The sequence below is a fragment of the Nycticebus coucang genome, chromosome 3 (genome assembly GCF_027406575.1).
Source record: "Nycticebus coucang isolate mNycCou1 chromosome 3, mNycCou1.pri, whole genome shotgun sequence".
NCBI classification, from domain to species: Eukaryota; Metazoa; Chordata; class Mammalia; order Primates; family Lorisidae; genus Nycticebus; species Nycticebus coucang.
The window spans coordinates 63,167,883-63,184,686 of NC_069782.1; the positions used below are offsets into that span (position 1 = coordinate 63,167,883).

Sequence of the window (16,804 nt, forward strand, 5' to 3'; positions counted from 1 at the left end):
TTGTACAACACCTGTTTAGCTGTTTTAAACAGCTAGGTGTTCCTCTTCAACTAAAAACAGATAATGCTCCAGCTTATACCTCACGAGCATTTGAAAAGTTTTGTGTACAATGGAAAATTGCTCATTCTACAGAGATCCCTTACAATCCCCAAGGTCAAGGTATTGTAGAAAGAACTAATCAAGTATTAAAACTACAAATTGAGCGCCTGCAAAAGGCTCACAAGTATTTCTCTCCTCATCATATTTTAGCTCATGCTTTGTTTGTTTTAAATCATCTAAATGTTAACTCTAATAATCAAACACCAGCTTTAACTCATTGGCAGCCGAAATCAGCTGCTGCATTCCCGAAAGTACTGTGGAAGGATTTGTTATCAGGCCAATGGAAGGGTCCCGATATATTGATAACCTCGGGACGAGGCTATGCTTGTGTGTTTCCCCAGGATGCCGAATCCCCCATCTGGATTCCGAACCGACTCATCAAACCGGCTCCCCCGGAGGATCAGACACAGGAGACGACGCCTACGGCGAATGAGGAACCTGACAGAGCAGATGAACAAAGTGAAGGTGCTGCCGAGACCTCCCAAGATCACGTGGACTCAAGTCAGGACTCTAGTAAAACAAGCTAAACAACTTATTTTAGCACAGAATAATCCTTTAACTCCTACCATGTATTTTATAGCTTTTCTATCTCTTATATCTACTCCTATAGCGGAGGGTGCAGCATATTGGTCATACATTCCTAACCCGCCGCTACTCCACCCAGTGGGTTGGTTAGATCAAGATCCTGTTAAAATTCTCACTAATGACTCCCTCCGGCTGGGAGGCTTGCAAGACTCAGAGTCTAGAAGCCATGCTGCGGCGTTAATTAACTTCACTGGTAAAGCCGATTCAATACCTATTTGCTTTACCCTGAGAGGCAAAGCACCTCCTTTTTGTTTACCTACAAGCTATAGAGTGTTCTTAACTGATGCTCCAGATCCTAATAATGCAGAAAGGCGTTATGTTTGGGAATATGAGTTACAAACTATTGGGATATCTAATTATAATGAAACTTGCTTAGCAGTGAACTGGCTGCCTATTCCTAATTGTAAAGAAAAATATAGAGATAAAAATCAATTCTGGGAATCATCTTTAACTAAAACACCTACTTGGCTTTCTTGTGGATTCCCAGATGCAGTCAATAAACATTTTCCTGTAAATTCACAAACAATCATTTGGGATTATTCACCTACTTCTTGTACTGATCATGTATGGAATTATGGAAAATTCCATCGGTATAGATGGTCTGGTGCCCCTCAACCTATACGACGATGGTTTACACCTGGTTTAGTTGAACCCATATGGGTGGCACAAGGTCAGAATAAAACTCAAATACATTATGACTTATTTAGACTTGTCGCTGCATCAAACTTAATATTAGAGAAGAAACCTGGCATGACCAAACCTGCAGCAATATCAGTAAGAGTTTGTGTTGGATATCCATATGCTTTACTTTTAGCTCCTAATAAATACTTAACTATTACTCAGTTGAAGAATTCTTATCATATAACTTGTACTGCATGTAAGGTAACTAATTGTCTCACTTCTACTGATTTGTTTAATGAAAGACTGTTTAATTCTGTGTTAATTGTTAAAAGACCCTCGTATGTAATGTTACCTGTAGATTTACAAGATGATCCATGGTATGATAACTCTGCCTTACAAGTTTTACATACTGTTAATGAATTAATTAGACCTAAAAGATTTATAGCAACATTAATTTTAGGAATCTTAGCTTTAATTTCCATAGTTACTACGTTTGCAGTAGCTACAACTGCCTTAGTGCAGGAAGTGCACACTGCACATTTTGTTAATTCTTTAAGTAGCAATATTACCTTAGCCTTGATGACACAGGCCAGTATAGATAATAAACTTGAAGCAAAATTAAATATCTTAGAAGAAGTAGTATTAGCTTTAGGACAAGATATAAAGTTCATACAACATAAACTACAGACTAAGTGTCACTCAGCTTTTCAAGCCATCTGTGTTACACCTTTACCTTACAATCTTTCTACATCATGGGAAAAAACAAAGGCACATTTACAAGGTGTCTGGAAAGACAATGACATAACTCATGATTTACACACCCTCCAGAAAGACATCACAGCTATAAGTGAAGCTCATCTACCTACCACATCTCTGGATGCATTGGCACAATCACTGACTGATAATTTCAAGGCTTTAAATCCCTTAACCTGGATTCAGTACATTGTGTTTATAGCTATTATTGGATGCTTGATATTCTGTGTTGTTTTACTGTTACCATGTCTCTTGCGTTGTGTGTTTTCCTCCATAAAGGCTGTTCGCCAAGACCTCTTTGAATTACGCTTCACAAACAAAAAAGGGGGAACTGCCGCACCCTCGGCATCAAGCCGCAGCGAGGTGGCGCTGTCCGCGTTGTAAAACGCATGGGTAGGTGGTCTGTGCTCCCCGGAGCGAAGCCCCCAGCACCCCTAGTATGCACAGCAGCGCAGAAGTTGCCTAGCATGCTGTTTGTTGAACGTAATTACTTAAGGTGCGGCATAAAGCCTGAGGAATGCCTGTGAATGAAACCTGTCTGTTCAGTTGAATGCCTGATTGTCTTTAGAAACTAAGAATAAACATAATGACTTACTGATCCATAATTAAACATAGTAAGAATACCTGTGGAGACTCAGTGTCTCCAGGGGGAACGGTGCAATAGCACGCCCCTATCATAAATGTCAGTGAATTGAGACAATGCAGGAGCAGCAAACAAGATGTTCCATCCAGATATGTGCTTACACCACCCACAGCCACCCACGACTTAAAACTTTCCACATACCTTTACATTTCATATATTTCCTAATACTATAATCACTTACATAACCCACACATATATGAAATCTTTTAATCACATTAGAAGTAAATAATTTGTGAATTATTACTAATACTAGTAGTTATAAAGAAAGAATTTTCACGTTTTAAAACTTTAACCTTTGAAGCATTTACTTAGATAAGGGGTAGTGAAAGACACAACTGATAACCAATAACCTTTATTCCCCCTTGCGGGCAGAACCCCTTGCGGGCAAAACCCCTTGCGGGCAGGACATTGTTCAAGTGGGATGGTTGAATACTCACATCTACAAGGTTAGATAATAACTTGTAAGGCTCAGCAAGTTGTAAAAATACCTTTTGTAATTTGTAATGCTTTGTCAAAAATGTATAAATACCAATACAAAAATTCAGTAAAGTACAGCTGCTTTCTTCATCACTCGTGGTGTGTGGCAGTCTGTCATTTTATCCTGCGTCGACCTTTCAGCCAACCTGTACCGTTCGCCCTGAGCACCCTCGGACTGAGGCCCATCGACCGGCGGTCCGCGGCACCCACATCACAAAATCCCAAAACTATAGATGTTGGTGTGAATGTGGAGAAAAGGGAACACTTCTGCACTGCTGATGGGAATGCAAACTAATACGTTCCTTTTGGAAAGAAGTTTGGAGAGCACTCAGGGATCTAAAAATTGACCTGCTGTTGTAACCTCAATTACTCTACTAGGAGTATATCCAAAAGACCAAAAATCACTTTGCAAAAAAGATATTGGCACCAGATTATTCATTGCAGCTCAATTAATAATAGCCAATTCATGGAAGAAGCCCAAGTGCCCATTGCCCCATGAATGGATTAATAAATTGTGATATATATATATATATATATATATATATAATCATGGAATATTATGCAGCCTTAAAAAAGATGGAGACTTTACCTCTTTTACGTTTATATGGAGGGACCTGGAACATACTTTCCTGAGTAAAGTATCACAAGAATGGAGGAAAATGTATTCAATGTACTCAGTACTTGTATGAAACCAATGTATATTTACTCACACTTTCTTATGAAAGATAGAACACCACTATAGCCCAGGATGAAGGAGATAAATGAGTGGGAAGGGAGAGGAGAGAGGAGATTTGCTAAAGGGAGGGCAACAGCAGGACCACACCTATGAAGCATATTGCAGGGGTACAAGTCAAATATGTCAAGTATAGAACATAAATGTCTTAACACAATAATCAAGTAAATGAGGTGAAAGCTATGTTGATTGCTTTGATGTAATCACATCAGATTTATCAAAAACCAACACATTGTACCCCTCATGTGCATAAATGTATTCACGATCTATGTGTATATGACTTAATTTAAAAAAAAAAGATCTGAACACTTTAAAATTAACTAATAAATCACAAACCCATATGTCTTTTAAGATTATTTTGTTTGAAAATAACACATTTCAGGATTAAAAGCATATTTCTCTTACAGGTTAGTTTATCCAAGTAAGTAAAGAATAAACTACGGTGTAGTTCCCATAACTGAAGAGTCATATTTTAATGACAAAGTCCATTGCCAGCAATGGATGTGCATGGAACCATAAAAAAGTTGTAAATACAAATCCCAAACTGCTTCTTATCAACTGAATGGCCGTTTGTTGACTCTCAAGCATAAATAGGGCATTGGCCCATATTCAATGACTGTGCTCTACATGACTTGGGATGTAAGTGCCTTCTCAACTGGTCATGATGAACATAGTCTTATCAGAGTTGGTTTTCTATTTCATTGGTAGCATCTTCTTTATCATAATCTATCCAGACAACTGCTCAGAAAGAACATTCAAATCTAGAACTTAAGATGTGCTGTAGCTGTCCAGAAATAATCCAGTGCATTCCTATAATTTAGTAACAGCTGTAGAAAGCCAATATAGTCCAGAGAAAAAGGATATTAAGAATTTTTTTTATTGAATCATAGCTGTGTACATAGATATGATCATGGGGCATCATACACTAGCTTCATAGACTGTTTGACATATTTTCATCACAATGGTTAACATAGCCTTCCTGGCATTTTCTGAGTTATTGTGCTAAGTCTTTTACATTCCACATTTACTAAGTTTCACATATACCCTTGTAAGATGCACCGCAGGTGTAATCCCACCAATCCCCCTCCTTGTACCCCCTCCCCCCATCCTCCCCTCCCTTTCCCCTTCCCCCTATTCTTAGGTTTAACTGGGTCATAGCTTTCATGTGAAAGCCCTAAATGAGTTTCATAGTAGGGCTGAGTACATTGGGAACTTTTTCTTCCATTCTTGAGATATTTTACTAAGAAGAATATGTTCCAGCTCCATCCATGTAAACATAAAAGAGGTAAGGTCTCCATCTTTCTTTAAGGCTGCATAATATTCCATGGTGTACATATACCACAATTTATTAATCCATTCATAAACCGATGGGCACTTGGGCTTTTTCCATGACTTAGCAATTATGAATAGGGCTTCAATGAACATTCTGGTTCAAATATCTTTGTTATGATGTGATTTTTGGTCTTCTGGGTATATACCCAGTAGAGGAAATTAAGAATTTTATTGCAGAGTTATTTGACAGATTAACACAGAAATATTGCTTCTTTTAGCTGTCTGTTCATTAGAATGAAACAAAAATCCTGGTAGCAAGATGGAATTATTCTTTATTAAAGCAGCATGGATGAAGGAAAATACTTACCAGAAAAACCTAATGAACACCTAAGGAAATGTCTAGCTTGATGCCTCTTGACCTTCACAGTCCTGAAAATATGCACACAGCTGTCAATCCCACAGGAAAGGAGTGTTTGAGATTGCAGACAGAGGGAAAAAAAGGAGACAGGAAAATGGAAAGACAGAAGAGGAGGCTGTGCTGAAAGAAGGCAACATTTGTTCTTGATTAACTTGCGAGGCTCACAGTCCCCTCCAGTGTTCTTGTCTTCCACACCTATCAAAACTGGCGTACAGAGAGGGTTCCAAATCAGTCCCATTAACCCTGACGAGGCAGAGCAAGAGGGCAGCCAAGTAACAGCTTCCTTGCATCTGGGCACCGTGAGTCTGGGGATATAGGATTCCAGGCATCTCTGGCTGGTGGGATCTGCCTATCATCACCCCTGAGAGGATACAGGGAGTCAGCGAGAGACTTCTGGACCCCAAGAGGAGGACTAAAACAGTGGAAAACCGGCAAGTGGTCGCATGTGTTCAATCCGTCTAAACCCACCCGCAACTGTAAGTTCAGTAGCAGCGAGACTGCAAACCAGAAAGGCCTTACCTGTGAACTGTTTTGGTGTCTTTGGACTTGGCACTGAGGTGAACTGCCTTGGGGAGAGCCTGAGCGGGAGTGCGGAGAACTCTGGCCTTTGTCTAGGGCCCCAGTCTGAGCCGCTGAGCCAGATGGAGCTAATAGTGTTTGGCTCTGGGTCACAGGCAGCCATTGCCAGCGATCTGCCACGAAAAGCTCCGACCTCAGGGTCGCAGGGCTGGAATTGGGCGGGAGCTGGTAACCCAGTGACAAAGTAGCCTAAGGGCGGGGTCTGAGCCGCCTTGCAGCCCTAACCCTCGGGGGCAGAGGGAGACCAGTTTTGGCACACAGGGTAAGTGGACAGCCACTTCAGCAGTGATTCCAGCGACAAGCACTTCCCTGGGAAAGCTTCTGCTCAGCAAGTGAACAAGTTCAAAGTGCCTTTTAAGTGGGCTAAAGAGAGATTTAGGGTGTCTACCTGCTGGGGTTTGAGAAACTAGCAGCCTCCAGTCATATCAGAACTGTGATTAACATCTCATACCCCAGAAGACCACGTGTTGCCCAGACAATATTCCATAACATATACATACTGCTTTGTTTTTGGTTGTGTTTTTTTTTGGGGGGGGGGTTGGGTTGGGGTTTTTTGTTTATTTTGATGTCGTTGATTGTTGTTTTGTTTTTTAAGTTCAACCTTTTCCATACAGATCCTTTTTCTTTCTCAATTTTTCTAGTTTAATTATAATTTCCCATTGCTGCCTATTTCAATAATTAGAACCTCATTTTTGTTACTGTTTCTACCGCTATTATTTGGTTTTTCCAGCCAATTTTATCCCATAAAGTTTTCTGTTTGCTTGTTTTGGTTTGATTTATAGCATTTTTGTCTTTCCTCTCTACTTGGTGGAGGTGGGGTACTGTGTCTGATCAGGTTAGCAAAGAGCTGCTGACCTCAAGGGAACCACCCAACTAGGCACCCCCAGAAGGTAGTTTTTTGTTAAGGTTGTATCAAAGTACCCTACTGTACACCTATATTGCTCTGTCTCCGTTTATCTGTGCCTCTCTTCTTTTTGTCAATATTCCTTTTAACCACCCCCTCTCCTTTCTCTATTTTTCTTTTTTTTTTCTTATCACTCGGTCCTCCTTTCTTTCATCCCTTTTTTGCTCTTCAACCTTCTCACACTTCTGGTCCTGTAACCCTTAGTCCACAGGCACGAGAACTTAAAGAGCAAAAGGAAGTGAAAGGAAAATTAGGGCAAGGAAACAGATAAAAGAAATCACTCATGAGGAAGAATCAGCAGAAAACTCCAGGCAACATGAAGAACCAGTCCAGAACAACCCTGCCAACGGACCATGAGGTAGCTACTGCAGAGGATTCCACCTATACAGAAATGTCAGGAATGACAGAAAGGAGATTTAGAATATGCATGTTGAAAACAATGAAAGAAATGATGGAAACAATGAAGGAAACTGCTAATAAAGTGGAAATTAACCAAAAGGAAATTCAAAACAGAATCAAATAAGAGATGAATGATATGAAGAATATAAAGAGGATATAGCAGAGCTGAAGGAACTGAAACAGTCAATTGGGGAACTTAAAGATGCAAAGGAAAGTATCAGCAACAGTTTAGATCATGCAGAAGAAAGAATTTCAGAGGTAGAAGACAAAGTTTTTGAGATAACTCAGATAGTAAAAGAGGCAGAAAAGAAGAGAGAGAAAGCAGAACGTTCACTGTCAGAATTATCGGACTTTACGAAGCGTTTCAACATACGAGTTATAGGAATTCCAGAAGGGGAAGAAGAATGCCCCAGAGGAATGGAAGCCATACTAGAGAATATTATAAAAGAAAATTTCCCAAATATCACCAAAGATTCTGACACACTGCTTTCAGAGGGATATCGGACCCCAGATCGCCTCAACTCTAACCGAGCTTCTCCAAGACACATTGTGATGAACCTGTCCAAAGTCAAGACAAAAGAAAAGATTCTGCAAGCTGCCAGGAGTAAGCGCCAGTTGACCTAGAGAGACAAATCCATCAGAGTGACGGCAGACTTCTCTAATGAAACTTTCCAAGCAAGAAGACAATCGTCATCTACCTTTAATCTACTTAAACAGAACAATTTCCAGCCCAGAATTCTGTACCCTGCTAACCTAAGCTTCAAAATTGATGGAGAAATCAAATCATTTACGGATATACAAACATTGAGGAAATTCGCCACAACAAGACCAGCTCTACAGGAAATACTTCAACCTGTTCTGCACACTGACCACCACAATGGATCAGCAGCAAAGTAAGAACTCAGACATTAAAGCACAGAACCAAACCTCCACACCAATGCAAAAGATAAAACTAAGCAATGGACTCTCACAAAATAAGACGAATAGAATACTACCACACTTATCAATTATCTCAATAAATGTTAATGGCTTGAATTCCCCACTGAAGAGACATAGATTTGTTGACTGGATTAAAAAACACAAGCCATCCATTTGCTGTCTGCAAGAAACACACCTGGCTTCAAAAGACAAATTAAAGCTCCGAGTCAAGGGTTGGAAGACAAATTTTAAGGCAAATGGAATTTAGAAGAAAAGAGGAGTTGCAATCTTATTTTCAGATACATGTGGATTTAAAGCAACTAAAGTCAAAAAAGACAAAGATGGTCACTTTATATTGGTCAAGGGAAAAATACAACAAGAAGACATTTCAATTCTAAATATCTATGCACCCAATTTAAATGCTCCCAGATTCTTGAAACAGACCTTAGTCAGTCTGAGCAATATGATATCTGATAATACCATAATAACAGCGGACCTTAACACTCCTCTTACAGAGCTGGAAAGATCATCTAAACAGAAATTAAACAAGGATATAAGAGACTTAAATGAGACCCTAGAACAACTGTGCTTGATAGATGCATATAGAACACTCCATCCCAAAGATAAAGAATATACATTGTTCTCATCACACCATGGAACATTCTCCAAAATTGATCATATCCTTGGACACAAAACAAATATCAACAGAATCAAAATAATTGAAATTTTACCTTGTATCTTCTGAGATCATAAGACACTAAAGGTGGAACTCAACTCTAACAAAAATGCTCGACCCCACCCAAAGGCATGGAAATTAAACAATCTTCTGTTGAATAACAGATGGGTGCAGGAAGAAATAAAACAGGAAATCATTAACTTCCTTGAGCATAACAACAATGAAGACACAAACTACCAAAACCTGTGGGATACTGCAAAAGCAGTTTTGAGAGGAAAATTCATCGCGTTAGATGCCTACATTCGAAAAACAGAAAGAGAGCACATCAACAATCTCACAAGAGATCTTATGAAATTGGAAAAAGAAGAACATTCTAAGCTGAAACTCAGTAGAAGAATGAAATATCCAAAATCAAATCAGAGATCAATGAAATTGAAAACAAAAGAATCATTCAGAAAATTAATGAAACAAGGAGTTGGTTGTTTGAAAAAATAAATAAAATAGATAAACCATTGGCCAGACTAATGAGGAAAAGAAAAGTAAAGTCTCTAGTAACCTCAATCAGAAATGATAAAGGGGAAATAACAACTGATCCCACAGAGATACAAGAGATCATCTCTGAATACTACCAGAAACACTATGCCCAGAAATTTGACAATGTGAAAGAAATGGATCAATATTTGGAATCACACTCTCTCCCTAGACTCAGCCAGGAAGAAATAGAGCTCCTGAACAGACCAATTTCAAGCACTCAGATCAAAGAAACAATAAAAAAGCTTCCAACCAAAAAATGCCCTGGTCCAGATGGCTTCACTCCAGAATTCTATCAAACCTTCAAGGAAGAGCTTATTCCTGTACTGCAGAAATTATTCCAAAAAATTGAGGAAGAAGAAATCTTCCCCAACACATTCTATGAAGCAAACATCACCCTGATACCAAAACCAGGAAAAGAGCCAAACAAAAAGGAGAATTTCACACCAATCTCACTCATGTATATAGACACAAAAATTCTCAACAAAATTTTAGCCAATAGATTACAGCTTATCATGAAAAAAGTCATTCATCATGATCAAGTAGGCTTCATCCCAGGGATGCAAGGCTGGTTTAACATACGCAAGTCCATAAACGTTATCCACCATATTAACAGAGGCAAAAATAAAGATCACATGATCCCCTCAATAGATGCAGAAAAAGCATTTGATAAAATCCAGCATTCTTTTCGAATTAGAACACTGAAGAGTATAGGCATAGGTGGCACATTTCTAAAACTGATTGAAGTTATCTATGACAAACCCACAGCCAATATTTTACTGAATGGAGTAAAACTGAAAGCTTTTCCTCTTAGAACTGGAACCAGACAAAGTTGTCCTCTGTCACCTTTACTATTCAACGTAGTGCTGGAAGTTCTAGCCAATACAATTAGGCAAGACAAGGAAATAAAGGGAATCCAAATGGGAGCAGAGGAGGTCAAACTCTCCCTCTTTGCTGACGACATGATCTTGTACTTAGAGAACCCCAAAGACTCAACCACAAGACTCCTAGAAGTCATCAAAAAATACAGTAATGTTTCAGGATATAAAATCAATGTCCACAAGTCAGTAGCCTTTGTGTACACCAATAACAGTCAAGATGAGAAGCTAATTAAGGACACAACTCCCTTCACCATAGTCTCAAAGAAAATGAAATACCTAGGAATATACCTAACGAAGGAGGTGAAGGACCTCTATAAAGAAAACTATGAAATCCTCAGAAAGGAAATAGCGGAGGATATTAACAAATGGAAGAACATACCATGCTCATGGATGGGAAGAATCAACATTGTTAAAATGTCTATACTTCCCCAAGCAACCTACCTATTCAATGCCATTCCTATCAAAATACCAATATCATACTTTCAAGATTTGGAAAAAATGATTCTGCATTTTGTTTGGAACTGGAAAAAACCCCGTATAGCTAAGGCAGTTCTCTGTAACAAAAATAAAGCTGGGGGCATCAGCATACCACATTTAAATCTGTACTACAAAGCCATAGTGCTCAAGACAGCATGGTACTGACACAAAAACAGAGACATAGACACTTGGAATAGAATTGAAAACCAAGAAATGAAACTAAAATCTTACAACCACCTAATCTTCCATAAACCAAACAAGAACATACCTTTGGGGGAAGACTCCCCATTCAATAAATGGTGTTGGGAGAACTGGATGTCTACATGTAAAAGACTGAAACTGGACCCACACCTTTCCCCACTCACAAAAATTGATTCAAGATGGATAAAGGACTTAAATCTAAGGCATGAAACAATAAAAATCCTCCAAGAAAGCATAGGAAAAACACTGGAAGATATTGGCCTGGGGGAAGACTTCATGAAGAAGAGTGCCATGGCAATTGCAACAACAATAAAAATAAACAAATGGGACTTCATTAAACTGAAAAGCTTCTGTACAGCTAAGGAGACAATAACCAAAGCAAAGAGACAACCTACACAATGGGAAAGGATATTTGCATATTTTCAATCAGACAAAAGCTTGATAACTAGGATCTATAGAGAACTCAAATTAATCCACATGAAAAAAGCCAACAATCCCTTATATCAATGGGCAAGAGACATGAATAGAACTTTCTCTAAAGACGACAGACGAATGGCTAACAAACACATGAAAAAATGTTCATCATCTCTATATATTAGAGAAATGCAGATCAAAACAACCCTGAGATATCATCTAACCCCAGTGAGAATGGCCCACATCACAAAATCTCAAAACTGCAGATGCTGGCGTGGATGTGGAGAGAAGGGAACACTTTTACACTGCTGGTGGGACTGCAAACTAGTACAACCTTTCTGGAAGGAAGTATGGAGAAACCTCAAAGCACTCAACCTAGACCTCCCATTTGATCCTGCAATCCCATTACTGGGCATCTACCCAGAAGGAAAGAAATCCTTTTATCATAAGGTCACTTGTACCAGACTGTTTATTGCAGTTCAATTTACAATCGCCAAAATGTGGAAACAACCTAAATGCCCACCAACCCAGGAATGGATTAACAAGCTGTGGTATATGTATACCATGGAATACTATTCAGCCATTAAAAAAAAACGGAGACTTCATATTCTTCGTATTAACCGTGGAAGACATTATTCTTAGTAAAGCATCACAAGAATGGAGAAGCATGAATCCTATGTACTCGATTTTGATATGAGGACAATTAATGACAATTATGGTTATGGGGGGGGAACAGAAAGAGGGAAGGAGGGAGGTGGGTGGGGCTTTGGTGTGTGTCACACTTTATGTGTGCAAGACATGATTGCAAGAGGGACTTTACCTAACAATTGCAATCAGTGTAACCTGGCTTATTGTACCCTCAATGAATCCCCAACAATAAAAAAAAAAAAAAATCGAAGGCAAAAAAAAAAAAAAAAGGAATTTTATTGCAAGGAGACCATTAAGTGCTCTAGATATAAGTTCCAAGAACCATTTTATCCATTTTTCTGAAAAATCATCCTTTAATCAATTAAAAAACAATTATCTCCTTATACTTGTATTTTAACATACATAATGGGAATTTTAGGAAATAAAAGCCTACAAGCTTCCTTAAATGTAGTCCAAAATGGCAAAATTATTTTTATTCATGATTTGTACTATTGTAGGATAGCAAGCAGATGTGATGCAAGGGATGGTGTGAATGAAATGCCAGAACTGAACCACAGTTACTCCTCTTTTATGTGATTCTATGCATGTGAGAATGAATAATACCTACTCAAAAAGCAAAAAAAACTGAAAAATAAGGGGAGAAGTAGAGGAGCAGAAAGAAGAGAAGCGGAGGGCACTAGAATAATTAATGCTAAAGGTCACAGATCTTTTTTCAATCTTTCAAATATAAAAAGAATGTCTACCAGCAAATACATTGCACCCTTTTTCTTTTCTCCTGTTTTTTATATGAATATCTCCACTTATTTGAGGAGGGAAATAGTTCAAAAAACTAAAGTAACTCAACACTTCAAGAAGTCTCTGTCATTTAAGGCCCAGGTTTCAAACCGTGATTGGCTGACAAAGTGTCTTTGCTTCCAGTGCTAAAAATGATGCTGCTCATTGGCACAGGAGGCGCTGGAGGCTTGTCTTCCAGTTCTCCATGGTCAGAAGTAATTGAGAAATATGACATGACCCCAGGGGAAGAAAGATCCCCGCTTCAGGGAGGTGCCTCAGTCCGGGTTCCCGCCAACTGTGGGGCACCTGGGAGCGCAGAGGAGCAGGACCAGAGGGGCCGCTAGAGCGCAGCCGCTGCTACTATGCCCAGTGCCACAGAGCCCTCCTGCGACAATTGATGTCCAAGTCAAGTAAAGCCAGCTGGAAAAGCGAGCTCAATGAAATATGTGTATATGACTTAATAAAAAAAGTAAACTTTACTGAGATTTAATTTAGGTAGAATAAAATTCACTAGTTTTAAGCATAAAAAATAAAAAAATAAATAAAATGTTTCGGCTGTGAAGCTTTCCTTTCTGTGTGAGCTCGTTGCATTCAATGTAAAATGATAATGGTAGGAGAAGTTCACATTATATTACTAAAAAGCTTTCCCCAACTAGACTATGGGCACCTGACACATAACCTATTAATCTCTAAATTTGAACACGCTGTTTGAAATAATAGGATTTAAAAAACTAAATGGTCTCAGTTCATAAAACCCATGACTGATTATTTAATGATTTCTTTTGTTTGTTCTTCAAAAATCTGTAAGAATAAAACAACTTTTAATTTTTTTAGATGGCTTCTTTGATTTGTCATTCCTCTTAAGGAGGCAGTTTAATTAAAGTATTTCTGATAAATTGATCTATGCACAAAAGACTTAGTAAAAAAAAAACACAACAAAGTGTGTTAATTATTCTTCACCTGAGAGAAAGTCATCATTGACAAGACACAAAATACAAATAAGTTAAACAGAATTTATAACTGATTTGGAATCATGAACAAAGGGCAGGTTCTGGCTGCACTTTAATGTCTAACTAGGACTGAATTAGAGAATATAGAATTTATAAATTTATTTTTCGTGCCATGGTAAATAAAGCTATAGCTTCTGGAGTCTAGCAGCTAGTTAAGTCCTGTTTTTGGCACAGAATTTTAAAAAACTTAATAGTGCTCACATGAAACCTATCTGAGAATACTGTTTTTAAATGTGTAGAAAAATACATAGATTACAGAATAAATCAAATATAATGAAGTAATGATATGAAGTAATATTAAAAGTAAATTTATTCTGTAGTTTTATGCATGCTTTCTTAATGTGTTATGTAACTATACAATACAAAAACATAGGCAAGGGAGGTAATGGTAATTTTATTTTATTATGTATAATTTACATAAAAAATGCATGGATTTTATTTTTTGTTTTCTTCCTTTATTTATTTTTTATTAAGTCTTTTGTACATAGATCATAAATACATTTACGCCCATTTCAGTGTGTTGATTATTTGTAAAAATTGGAGTGCTTACATCATACTAATCAATATAGCTTTCATCTCATTTACCCAATTATAGCTTTAGGACATTTGTGTTCTACACATGATAAAACCAACTTGTACTTGCAATGTGCTCCATAGTTGTGGTCCCCCTACTATTTCCTACTATCCCTCCCATCCCCTCCCAATCCCGTATCCTTCCCTTCCCTCCTTCATCATAGCCTAAAGTTGTGTTTCATTTTTCATATGCAAGTGTGAGTGATTATAAATTGGTTTCACAGTAGTACTGAGTACATTGGATACATTTCCCCCCATTCCTCAGATACTTTTACTAAGAAGAATATTTTCCAGCTCCATCCATGTAAACATAAAGGAGGTATGGACATAAAGTCTCCATTTTGTTTTACTGCTGCATAGTATTCCATGGTATACATATACCACAATTTATTAATCCATTCATGGGTCGATGGGCACTTGGGCTTTTCCATGACTTGGAAATTATGAATTGAGCTGCAACGAACAATATGGTGCAAATATCATTATTGCCAAATGATTTTTGGTCCTTTGGATATACACCTAGAAGAGGAATTGGAGGATCAAACCAGAGGTCTACATTTAGATCCCTGAGTGTTCTCCAAACTTCCTTCCCAAAGGAACATATTACCTTGCATTCCCACCAGCAGTGCAGAAGTGTTCCCTTTTCTCCACATCCTCGCCAACATCTGTTGTTTTGGGATTTTGTGATGTGGGCTACTCTTACTGGAGTTAGATGGTATCTCAGAGTGGTTTTGGTTTGCATTTCTCTGATGATTAAAGATGGTGAGCATTTTTTCATGTGTTTGTAGGCCATGTGCCTGTATTCTTCAAAGAAGCTTCTGTTCATGTCCCTTGCCCACAATGAAATGGGATCACTGGTTTTTTGCTTAGTAATAAGTTTGAGTTCTCTGTAGATTCTGGTTATTAGACCTTTGTCGGTAGTATAAGTTGCAAAATCCTCTCCCATTCTGAGGGCTGTCTATTTGCTTTACTTAGTGTGTTCTTGGCAGTGCAGAAGCTTTTAATTCGATCAGATGCCAGGATTGTATTTTTGATGTTGCTTCAATTGCCCAGGGTGTCTTCGTCATGAAGTATTCTCCCAGGCCAATTTTCTCAAGCGTTTCCCCTGCACTCTCTCTAAGAATATTTATAGTTTCATGTGTTAAGTTTAAGTCCTTTAACCAGTGAGAGCCAATTTTTGTTAGAGAAAGGTGTGGGTCCATTTCAGTCTTCTACAAGTTGCCAGCCAATTTGTCCAGCACCATTTATTGAATAGGGAATCTTTCTCCCAATTTATATTTTTAATAGGCTTATCGAAAATCAAATGATGATAAGTGCCTGGGTTCACCTCTTGGTCTTTAATTCTGTTTCATACATCTGCCTCTCTATTTTTGTGCCAGTACCATGCTGTTTTGATCACTATCAATTTATAATATAGTCTGAACTCTGAAACCTGATTCCTCCCAATTTGTTTTTATTTCTGAGTAATGTCTTTGCTATTTGAGGATTTTTCTGTTCCTATATAAAAGGATGTACTAATTTTTCCAGGTCTTTAAAATATGAGAGAGGTGCTTTAATAGGGATCACCTTAATCTGTAAATTGCTTTGGGTAGTTAATAGACATTTTAAAATGTCTATTAAGACATTTTGACAATGTTGATTGTTCCTAGCCATGAGCATGGTATATTTTTCCATTTGTTAACATCTTCAGCTATTTTTCTCAGAGTTTTATAGTTCTCTTCATAGAGATCTTTAATGTCCTTAGTTAGATACACTCCCAGATATTTCATCTTCTTTGGCACTATTGTAAAGGGAATAGAATCTTTGATTGTTTTTTCCCCTTGACTATTGTTGATGTATATAAAGGCTACATATTTATGTGTGTTATTTTGTATCCTGAGATGTTACTGTATTCCTTGATCACTTCTAGGAGTTTTGCAGTTGATTCCCTGGGGTTTTCCAGATATATAATCATATCGTCTGTGAAGAGTGACAATTATATCTCCTCTGGTTCTATTTGGATCCCCTTGATTGCCTTCTCTTGCCTGATATTTGTGGCTAAGACTTCCATGACAATGTTACAAAGCAATGGAGACAGTGGGCATCCTTGCCTTGTTCCTGATGAGTGGAAATGACTTCAATTTTACTCCATTCACTATGATATTGGCTGTGGTTTGCTGCAGATGGCCTCTATCAGTTTAAGAAATGTTCCTTCTATACCTCTTTTCTTAAGCGTTCC

General features: G+C 38.1%; 1 pseudogene; it reads left to right on the forward strand.

The window, feature by feature from the left end:
- Positions 1-528: 528 nt before the first annotated feature.
- Positions 529-16,804, forward strand: part of LOC128580980 (ubiquitin-like modifier-activating enzyme 6) — a 31,026-nt pseudogene continuing 14,750 nt past the window's right edge.